At 49.1% G+C, this 11,523-nt stretch overlaps 1 long non-coding RNA gene across 2 annotated transcripts; it reads left to right on the top strand.

Annotated features, from left to right (window-relative positions):
- Positions 1 to 1,301: 1,301 nt before the first annotated feature.
- On the top strand, positions 1,302 to 10,080 carry LOC148403136 (uncharacterized). 2 transcript variants are annotated; one of them, XR_015862428.1, is made up of 3 exons: positions 1,302 to 1,493; positions 2,215 to 2,280; positions 9,592 to 10,080. It is a non-coding gene; the product is annotated as an uncharacterized LOC148403136 (long non-coding RNA). The 2 variants fall into 2 exon arrangements; XR_015862426.1 differs by lacking the exon at positions 9,592 to 10,080 and adding an exon at positions 7,320 to 7,820.
- Positions 10,081 to 11,523: the final 1,443 nt, after the last annotated feature.

The raw sequence follows: 11,523 nt of genomic DNA, 5'->3' as shown, positions 1-11,523 counted from the left end.
GATGTTGCTATGGAGTGCAATAAACACATCATCGCTATCGCCGCTCATTTCCTGTTCAAGCAATAAACACTCACTTCCTCGACAAACAGTCGCAAGCAACATCATGGACGATGATCTATACATGGAAATTGCTCACCTTTGGCTGTCAGCAGAATGGGTCATTTTTTAATTTTCTTAGATATAGACTATCACGGTCAACGCATGCATAAGTGTTGATTACGTGGCCGGACCGAAAAAGAAAATCTCTGGTATTGTTCAGGGGACCGGGCCAAAATGTCAAGGCAGGCCGTATCCGGGCCGCGGGCCACACTTTGGAGACCGCAGATGTATATAGTTGGACGATGAGCTTCTATTGATCTTTTAACAGACTGGCAAATACAATTTACCGATGGAAGCAATTGAAATATCTTGACATACTGACAATTACAGTTTCGTTTGGTTTGGAAAAAAAAGTGAGGCTGATGATGATGGACATATATGCCATGCTCTGATGATGTCATCGATAACAGCGTCTATCCTTTCTGTTGTTCTTCATGTTGATTTTGGCAGGCAGTGAAATGCAAGAAGTCGAAATGTGACCATTAGTATCCATTTGTCTATTTGCAATGTAAAAGTGTGCATTGCACTATAAATATTGCATGTTTAGCCGAGTTATTTTTGGTTGGGGGGGGCAGCGGTTCGAAGATCTCGGAGGGGAGAGCTTTTGCGGGCTGGGGGGGTCTGTGGAGGCTCTTGAAAATGATGCAAAGCTGAGCTGTGTTTGCAGCTTGTGGAAGTTTTGGGAGCTCTTGGGATGAACGATGGAAGAAAATGCCAACAAACACAGTTGTGCTGGTAGGTGAGGAAAAGCCTCCTCCGCCGTGACGGACAGCTGATAATAAGCAGCAAATGAAGATGATGATGAAGATGGCGATGATGACAATGAACATGATGATGACTGACAATGCCTTTGTTGGTGATGATTATGATGGCAATAATAAAGAATGATATGATTTGGTCCAAAACTCAAACCATATTTTCGGTCTTTTCTCATGATTTTTTTAGGAGATTTTTATTTATTTTTTTTTTCTGCAATATGATGAACAGTCGAGCGTTTGAACAGTTTGGATCAATCAAAAAATGTGGAAATAAGAAATAGAAAAATAAAAATGGTCTTTCCCTTTTGATACTCATTAATATTTGCAGAAGTCAGAAAGAAAGCGAGAAAGGGAACAAGGAAGTACAAGTGGAAGAAAGCTCGGGGACGAGGAAGTAAGAAAAAAAGGAAGCAAGAAAAATGGACGAAAGGAAACTAGGGAGCATGGACGCTCGTTTCACCTGATTGGCTAACCACGTGACCCGCTGCGGCCAATTGCGTGCAATTATTTGTGGGCGGGAAACCGAAGCAGGAAGTGTACCAGAGAAGCGAGAGAGAATCCACCGCAGGGTAATACACCGGAAAAATGTCTAATCCGCCATTTAAACCCCCCAAAAAGAAGAAGAATCAGATGCAGGTCTGTTATTGTCATTTTTGGTTGTGTTTGGCGCTCAATTCAAGTGAAATATCATCTCCGAGCCTTCGAACTGGGGAAGAAACTCATTTTGAGTGGAGATAATTGGCGGAATTATTAAGTGTAGTTTGCGCCGTTATTGTTTGGCGTGAGTGAATTTGTGCCACATGGAAAAAAGAAAACGATGAGTCAAGGAGGAACAAAAACAACAATAAAACAGGAAAAAGGGAGGACCTGGGTGTACCTGTTATTTTTGCCAATTTGGTTGTCCCACTGGGATGATGAATGTTTTTGTAGTATGTGTATGTGTGTTTGCTTGTGACTTTTTTTAGTTGTGATTCGATTAAAAACATTTGATTTTGAATGGAGTGTCCCCTGCATCCAAAATAAGACTTGCATTGAATATATGAAGTTTTGTGGTGAGGGGGGGGGGGGTGAATTTGTGTGCATGTTTTTGTATACGTGTGTTTTTATTTAAAAAAAGAGAAAGTGTTTTTTGTAGATTGCCTGTGTTTGGGTGATTTTTATGCAATTTCTTGTGACTTTTTTAAAATTATGATTAGACCAAAACCATTTGAATTTGTATTGAATGTCCCCTGCATCCAAATAAGACTTGGATTGAATATATGAAGTGAATGTGTGCGTGTGAGTGCGCGTGCGTGTGTGCTGAGACACACGCCCTGACAGCTGACCTTTATTCACATTCATGTTTTTCCCTCCACAGACCGAGGAGGAGGAAGGAGCGCCTCTTCCTCTTCATCCTCCTGTGAAGCGTCACCGCGGGGTTAATGTAAGTCATGTATCTCATTACACACACGCACAGTCACAGCCCAGCGTGTGTGTTTGTGTGTGTGTGTGTGTGTACGCGCGTGCGCTCGTGTGTGCGTGGGTGCGCGCATGTTGCGGTTCCGCCTCGCTGGTTCTCGGTTGTGGTTCCCCGGGGATTCCGGCTGGGCCTGGACTTTTCCGTCGGAAGGAAAAAAATGTGGATAAAGTTCTTTTGTGCGGCGTCGAGGTTCTCACGGTGTAGCCGTCCAGCACATCTGCAACTCCCGCCACCAGACTTTCCGAGCCGAAACCCCGATTCTGACACTGACCCAAAAAACAGCGGGGGCTTGTCCATTCAACGGGTCCTCTGGGCCTTGGCGTCCGAAGCCACCGCCTCCCTGCCGGACCTCCTGTGGGTCCTCGTGAACCCGCCTCACCGTGTCTGTCCTCAAAACGTTTGTGAGGTTCTTAATGGTGCTTGGACGTGACACGGCGGCGTATAAAATAAAATGAATCGACGTGAAAAAAGGCATCACCGGAACGACCCTACGTGAAAACTTTCAGTGGTGCTGCTGGAAAGGCCTTCCAGATGTTTTCGAGGACAGGAAAACATCTGCCGCTTCCTGACGGCGGGCGGGTCCTTCATCATCGACCCCACGCACGCGTTTCCTGCATGTCACACAGATTGCCGGCATGTCCACCAAAGCTTGTTATGCGTCGTTCCTGAACATGGCAGAACATTCCCACGTTAGCGCGTGCGATGACTGCTAGCCCAGCGCGGAAAGTGAAAAAAAGTCACATGATGCAACAGGTATTGCGCAACGCTGCGAAACGTGCTCGGTGTTAAACGTTTCACCCGATCAGAAACATGACATTAAATTAAGCACGTCACTCACTGCTTACATGGTGCGCATATTAACTGTGATGGGATTTTGAGCATGCTAAACATTTGACAATTTGCGCGTTATGATGCTAAAATATTTTATGCGCCCAATGACATGCCTCATTATTAACATGCCATATAAAGCTTTTTCTTGATGCAGCTTTCGGAACCTCTCAGAATATTGCGGATTGTCGTCATGCCGCCACCTGTGCGTGCAAAGGAGCCAATTAGATCAGGCGACTTTGATTTCTTGACCCCCCCCCCCCCCGACACACCTACTGCGCGAGACGTTCACCGTCGCTCGCTCGGCCGGCGGCGAATAAACTACACGTGATTGACCTGCAGCCCTGGCCGCTAAATCCTGCTCCCTAATTAAGAGATCCCTCCTCAGGATTTCAGCCAAAGAATCCCCCCCCCCCTCCTCAGAAAACATCTGACATGAAATCGATGCATTTGGGGTGGGGGGGGCACTCAGGTATGGGATGGCAGGCGGACCCAGAGGAGTTAGCAAGGGCCGGCGGCGGCCGCAGCCCGCTAACGCGAGCCAGCGGCCGGCGGATAAACCCGTCAAGTGCTAATAGGCTCCGTTGCGATTCGCTGAAATCTGGCTGCAGGCTCCGCCCCCTCCAGACGCATAAATAAATCATCTTCCTAACTTTGCCTCCATTAGAAGACGAGGAAAAAAAAAGTTGTTTTTGTTTTCGCCGGCTGGTGGAAAATTCCTCAATTTATTCATCATTCATCCGCGCGTCTGTCTCCTCGGGAGCGTCTTTGGTTTTCTGGGATTTGACTCACCGCGTTCAGGTATCGCTTTGCTTCTTTCTTTTCTTTTGCGCGCCCGGCAGCCTCCCGCCCGACGCGTTCCGACCTCGCCGCCGACATCAAATATTGACGTACCATTTGCACGGCGGCCGCGGGATGCGCTGACGCCGAGCTCGTCCCGACCGACCGACCGCTCGCGAGCCGGCCCTGCTCGGACCTCGGGCTCAAACCTCGGGCTCAAACTGGAAACGGAATGGGGAACTCGACCGACAGCCTTGCGATTCCACAAAAAGAACAAACTGTGCTGCCAACAAACTATACAAATTCAAGTTTACTCACAAATATAGTATATCAAGTATAGCCGTATGCTAGACACTAGCAAGTTATCTAGCATTAGTTAGTTTGCGATCGCTAAGGGGTTGGCACAATATAGTCACTCGTTGGTTTTGTGGACCACCAAACATTTTGTTAACTTACCACAATGTCTTCGTGATGAACTGTGGCGTATTTCTTTCCCCCCTCCGCTTCAACCCTGGCAACTTATTGTTATTTTGCCATGAATCATGCGAGATCATTGCCCACGTTACCTGAAGCCGTCTCTCGTCACACACACCCTGAGCGTGCCGTGCCGTATCGCGTCGCGGGAGCGAGCCGACGGACGGAACCGGCCTGACCCGAGCAACAAGCGAGCCCTCCCGACATCAGTTCTGGCCGGCCGCTGGTGACTTTTTTTTTTTTTTTTTTTTTTTTCCGGCCGGCTGGCCGGCGACGTTCCCTCTGGGAGCGTCGGCCTGCTCCAAACTATTTCCTGTTCTGTGAGCTCACAAATGTCAACACTCAATCACACCTAATTGAATTTGGACACACAAAAGTGTCCCGAGCGCACGCGCACGCGCACGCACGGACAACACACAGGAATCACGTTGCGCAATTTCCAAAGTTCACTCAGGAGCACATAAAAGTCCTTGCTGTTAGTTTTCTTGGCTTGAAGACAATCTGACTTTGAATTGAATACATTCTGTGAGTGTGTATTGTAAAATATTCTCCAACAAAAAAGGGCCTTAGTAGTAGTTTGTATTTCTGAAGGTGAGGCCGGGCGAGCAAAGGAGCAAGATGGCGACGGCAATTAAAAGGCGGCGACTCGTAAAAATTGCGAATAAAAAGTTGAGGAGTCAAAAGGGGGACGCGGAAGGTTCTTGACGTTATCTAATAATAGATCTTATTTATGGCGCCGTGTCTCTAATTGGCTTATGAAAGTGGCGGGTGGGGTGCGCTCGTCAAGACCAAGTGTCTCTGGGGGGTGGCGCCATAAAGTCCTCGGACCGACGACTCGGCCCGGCCTCCTTTGTGGGTCTTTAAAAGCCTCAGCAGCCATGGTCCAAAAGCTTCCCTCCTCACCAACACCCAGCGTGCCAAATCGAGGTTCGCTTTGCAATTGACCACCAAGCGCAAGAAAATTGCGACAAGAGCGCCTGGCCGTTTGCAGCGAGTCCATCGTTCGCCGCTGAAATACTGGCAAGCCGTATCGCACCAATGAAATGCAGCCAGCGCTGACATCATTGAAGGCATTAAGTGCCCCGCCCAACCTTGCCTCCATTTTTGCTGCTCAGCACTTAAAATGGCTGCCGTGCCTTTTAAAGCTGACTCCAAATCGTACAACCCTGTATGTTATGGTATTACAATACTTCATGGAACTACTTTGTACTCGTACTGTGTGGCTAATCCAGTGTACTGCATTATATTGCACTACTATGCGGTAGTACCACAAAGTGTAGTATTCCACTACGCTTAATCGGATGGGTCTCATTGTGGAGAGCTGCCGGGGGTCAGCGGTGTTCCCCCCATAACAGGAGTTGTAAAAGCAAAAGCTTGTTCAAAGAAAGGAAGACTTCTTTTGACATGCGCTCGTGACATCAGGGGGCGGAGGGGGGGGGGGTCATCGGAATCGAGATGGGAGGGGATGAAATGGGGGTTGGGTGGCTCTCCAGGGTGTCGTGATCTGACAGGAAGTGGACTTGGCTGACGTGGTGGACATGCGATGATTGGTGCTCCAGATGTTCCTTCCTGCCTCCACAATTAACGTACGATTCCCTAAATCATGCTCGTCCTCGCTGGGAAGATTCCCCAAGCCTTCCGACGATTCGCAACTCATTCAAACGGGCCAGACGACAGCTACGAGCGCTACGCCGACCGCGCCAAACCAGCCGTGGTAGCGCAATGAGGCACTCCATGCAATATTTATCCAGACAAAAACTTGATTAACCAATTCAGAGCCACGTGGTCAATCTAAACACACACACACACACACACACACACACACACACACACACACACACGCGTACAAGACAAGACAAGACTGCACTCCCTCAAGTTCATTAACGCCTTAGCACTTCAAACCACAACAGCTAATTATTGACTCCAGTCATTAGTAACGCACATCATAAGAAGTGTGTGCGCGCACATCCGAACACACATCGTTTACATATGTGACATGAGTACATCTTGTCACGTATGTTCCTGCATTGACGCCCGTTCACACGTGAAGATGAGTCGTATTTGAGTGATTCGGTGTTAGGAGCGTGTTTGACTTGTTTTAGCACGCTAAAGTTAGTGTGTGTGTGTGTGTGTGTGTGTGTTTAGCATTGTGGTATGGCTTCACATGGGTTAACGTGGACGGTCACGGAAAACAAAATATCGCCGGTACGCGACACAATTGGCTTTTGCGCTAGCTCAACTTGTTGCAGTGGATAAAGTGCGCCCCCTGGTGTCCATAGTAGGAAACAACGACCACATTTTGAATGCGCCACGACCCCGCGCGTCTCGGCGAAACGTCGCTCCGGTGAGACGTCGCCAAACACGTCGGTGTCCCGAGTCACGGCTCATCAGTCGTCATGACGGCTCCACCAGTTAGCCAGGCCCCTCTAGTGCGTTTTTTATTTATTTTATTTTTTTCTCCGGCGCTCAGTCGTAGCGGTGACGCAAAGCTGGGCGTGAAAGGTCACCGAGAAAGATAAAAGAAGGGGGGAAAAAATCAAGTAGCGTTCCCGCGAAGGCAAGAGGAATTTGATCCCGAGCCTTTCGCCTCTCAGCTTTTTCGAGGTCGGGCTGTTAGCACGCGCATTAGCCCAACGGCCGAAGCCCCGCACGCTCCCCCGCCTGCCCGCCCCGAGAGTCGGCCGCTCGTCCAATTTAACGATTAAGAGTGCAGCTAATGAACTGTAGGATTAGCGAGGTGCTAATGGTGGGCGCGCCGGCCGCATTAAGTGGCGCTTTGTGTCGAGAGGTCGCCAGCTTGCCGCTGCTCCCAAAAACCCGCCAGTCAGTCAACCTTTTGTTGTTTATCGACAACCAGACAAAAACAACCCATTTTGTTTTGAAGATGATGAATTTTAACTCCTCCTCTTTGCCATCGTCAGTCTCTCCCATTGAGACTGTTTGTGAGTCGCCGGTCAATGGAGGACAACTACGGCTGCGGGCTTTGCGGGCCCCATCACAATCCTCGTCAAATCCGCTGTCTTTTGCCAACCTGTTGGGACTGGGCCACGCCCTTGACAACCTGTGACAGGCTGCCGTAGCGACGACGGCTACGCAGAGATTTGGACAATTGCCGAGAGACGTCCGGTTTCAATCTGGACTTTGGCTGCCGTGTGAGACATATGGTCGGCGCGCGCCGTGTCACGCGTGAGGCGTGTCGCGGGTGTCCCGCAATGAACATTTTGGACGCTGATCATCGTTGACGACTCGGTGCGCTTTGTTACGTCGACTGGGAAACGTGTTGCGCGCGCACGTGCGCTTAACACACGCACGGAAAGGAAGCGGCGGGTTTGAGAGGTTGCGCGTCCCGGGAGGACGTCGTCGGAGTCCGGGCCGGGCGTCCCCCGGCGCGGCGGTTCACCAGGTGTTGTCTGCAACAGGCAATTAGTGGAAGAGGTGTAGCTGTCAATCACGAGGGGGGAGGGAGGGGCGGGGGAGATTAGCCGCTCGGCCGTAATTAGCGAGCTGGAGGCTGGCGGGCCCCCAGGATAAAGGCTTTGCCAATAATGGACCCTCGGGTATTAATTACTGAAGGTCGGAGGCGGAGGAAAGGCCGGGATCTTAGCAGCCGAGCGCCTAAGATGATTGTTTAAATTTCAAAAATAATACTGCGCTGACAGTTGTTGGCCTCCCGCCGGGACGCCGCTACAAGGTAGCTCGCGTAATTAGCTTGAAGAGGAAAGGCCACCGCACACGCACGCGCGCGCGCGCGCGCACACACACACACACACACACACACACACACACACACACACACACACACACATATGCCTGTTTGTGGAGAGCGGGCACGCGCCAACGTGTGGAAAAACACTCATGTGATGACCGCCAGGGGGATAGTGAGGGAAAAGGAGGAGGGGAAAAAACACAAAGCAAAAGAGGAGCAGGAGCAACAGGAAGTGAAGAAGGAGGAGAACAGGAAGTCAGGCAGGAGAAGGACGTGAAAATGGACGAAGGAAGAGGGAAGCAAGGCAAACATGCGCTTCAGGAAGCCACGGTTCAGGAACAGGAAGTCGAGTCCGAGAAAGCACGAGCGAAAGAACGCTGAATTGTGATTTTTGTTTTCTTCGGTTCCGCATAGTAAGGACGCTGAAGGTGACGAGGGGGCTCGTCCTCTACTTTTTTTTTGTTTTTTTTGACTACTTCATCACCTGCTCACCTTCAACTCCCAGATGCAACTGTGTGTGCGTCTGCTTTTATACAAGCTTCTCCAGGCTAATTTGGTGCAATCGCGTGACCTCATCCTACTTAGCTCATCGCCGACCCAGCAGCGCGTTTGCTCGTCTTTTCTCGCGTACGACCAAAACACGGCGGGAACCTGAGCAATGCTGGACAGCGGCGTACTAAAGAAGCTAAGCTACATAGCATTGGTGAGCTAGCATAGCAACCTGATGCTGTTTGTGTGCTTATGCCATAAGAGCGTGTTAAAGTTTAAGCGGCTGTTCGGAGCGGACACACACACACGCGCGCGCGCGCGCGCTAGCTCGCACGCGCACGCACACGCTCAGACACGGGCAGTAAATCTTGTTGAGCTTCTGACGTGCACCTGCACGCGGCCCCCGGTGGCCCCCACACTGATGACCGCAATAAACATGTCACCAAGCTCAACTGCTCGCCAGACGCCGTAAATAAACATCAACTGCAAGACACAATACACGACGCTCTGCCGGGGCGTGTGCGTGGTTGCGCTACTTCTCCAGCACTGATTCATGCAAAGTCTTACCAGTTTGATACACACTGAAATCATTTCCTTCAATAATTATAATAACAACAAAATAATAATTATTATGCAATATGATTGGCTGCTGCGTCTGGATGCAGCAGCCAATCATATCGCTGCCTGGAACTCGGGCGGGATTCATAACAAGGCCCCAATAAACAGCACATTGGTTCATGTGTCGTCTACTGCCCCCGTGTGGCCAAAGTGGGCACGGCATTCAGTTGATGCAATGTGGCAAAAACGGTTGATTTCTCCGGAAGTATATTTGATGTCCGTGGCAACGGCAGACGGTACCATCGCCGCCGGGTGGCTTAGTCCGCATCGTCGGCCATCTTGCCGTAGCACCCGTCAAGTGGAGGACCGGCGCTTGCTGGCGTTCCCTCCCGCCTGTCAATCATGCTCACAATTAAATGCTTTCATGAATTCATTTGCAGGCGGGGAGAGGAAAACATCTGGACGGGACGGCGCACGCCGCGTCGCATGCACGAGCACGCACGCACGCGTGCATGCACGTACGGAGCTTTCCCGCCCATGTTGAAGCGCGCTGTAACTTGAAATGTTTCAGCTCTAAAGTCTACATAAACGATATAAAGTAGTGCAGCACATGACAAAATGTGGATATTGCGATTGGGGAGAAGCCAGATGAAGTTCAAAGTCTAAATGACGAATGATTGGCAATGACCGCGTTTGGAATCATTCACTCATTTCCGACTCAACAAATATTCATGATGGGTGAAACGATTAATTGAATACTCCATAATCACGCTAAAGGGATGTTCATAAGGTCCAATACATAGAAATGTTTGGCGAGTGAAGGAAAAACCTTAGCGGATGCTGCTAATTAGCATAGGAGGAGCAAAACACTTCCCGGCATCAACACAAACACCAAAAAGACACCCGTATGCAAATGAGCCGCCTCGCCGTCTTGCCGCCTGCCAATCAAAACCTGGACAATTAAAAGCGCCAATGTCATGGACGTCTTTCAAAATGGCCGACTCACCATGAATATTCACACCGGCGCTTCACATTACGTGCGGGGTGTGTGTGTGTGTGTAAATTGACTTCGTGTGAGAGAATGTATGGATGTATGGGAGTTGAGTGTGACTTGTGTGAATGAGAGTTTATTTTCGAGCATGTTTGTGTACGTGTGTCTTTCCCAGTGTTTTAGAATTGTGTGTGTCTGTGTGCATTAGCATATTTAAGAGTTTTACATTTATACATATATATATATATATATATATATACATATATATATATATGTATATATATGTTTATATATATATGTATCTATGTATATATATATATATATATGTTTATATATATATGTATATATGTATGTGTATATATATATATATATATATTTATATATATACTTTTTTTTGCTAGCAGTTAGCAACATTAGCACACATGGCTACTGTATGTTTACTAGTGACGGGCCAGGCGTGCGTGTCCACGTGAGGTGGTTGCTGGTGTCCAGCCGCATTAGCGCGTGTGTGGCTTCTCTCCAGTTACTCGAGATCACATGACAAGATGATACATGACGGCGACAAAGTGCGTTGCTTTTCTTCCTAGGAGACGCCAGCTGCAGGCATGGCACTCCAAGGACGCGGTGCTACGCTACGATAGCGCCGCGCTACCTTAGCGCTACGGTGCTGAGGGGCAAGTGAGGTGGGGGGGGTGGGGGGGCGCCATCCCCTGTGCGAGTGCAACTTTAATGAGGCGACAGCGCGGCTGCTTGACGATTCATCAAACATCTGCACTCGCAGATGTGGAGAGATACCGCAGAGATGCGCGACGTCTCCGCCCATCTGGACGCACACACACGAGAGGACATTTTACAACACACGCACGCACACACGCTCTTTCAGTAACGACCTGTGTGTGTGTGTGTGTGTGTGTGTGTGTGTGTGTGTGTGTGTGTGTGTGTGTGTGTGTGTGTGTGTGTGTGCGCGTTCTTGTATTTACCTCTTTGTGAGGACACCTGACTCCTACAATTATGACTGGATTTTATTGCTAGTGGATTTCCCAAGTCACCTACTACAGTCACTTCTCAGAGAAACACTTACCCTGTCCATTCCCCAATTGACTTAGATCCCAAATAGCTGGCGCTAAATTGTGTGCAACCTCTGTTGGTGACCACCTCAACCTTTAACCCCCAAAACAGGGTGATAGCAATGCTAGTGTCAGGAGCCCATTTATGGTTGTTTGCATTGTCATTTGTAGAGAGCAATGTATTTGAATTTAATACCAAATCTGTCATTTCCTTTAGCTTTTCAGTCAACTTGTTTCAACTGCTTGGATCTTCTATCTTGTTCTTTCAAGCTCGTGATCTTAGATGAAACCGGACCCCGCCCCAAAATCTGAGT

This window comes from Syngnathus floridae, chromosome 1, assembly GCF_059516105.1.
Source record: "Syngnathus floridae isolate MCC-2025c chromosome 1, RoL_Sflo_1.0, whole genome shotgun sequence".
In the NCBI taxonomy this organism is placed as follows: domain Eukaryota; kingdom Metazoa; phylum Chordata; class Actinopteri; order Syngnathiformes; family Syngnathidae; genus Syngnathus; species Syngnathus floridae.
The sequence above is the reverse complement of the archived record's forward strand: the minus strand, read 5'-3'. Positions and strand labels throughout refer to the sequence as shown.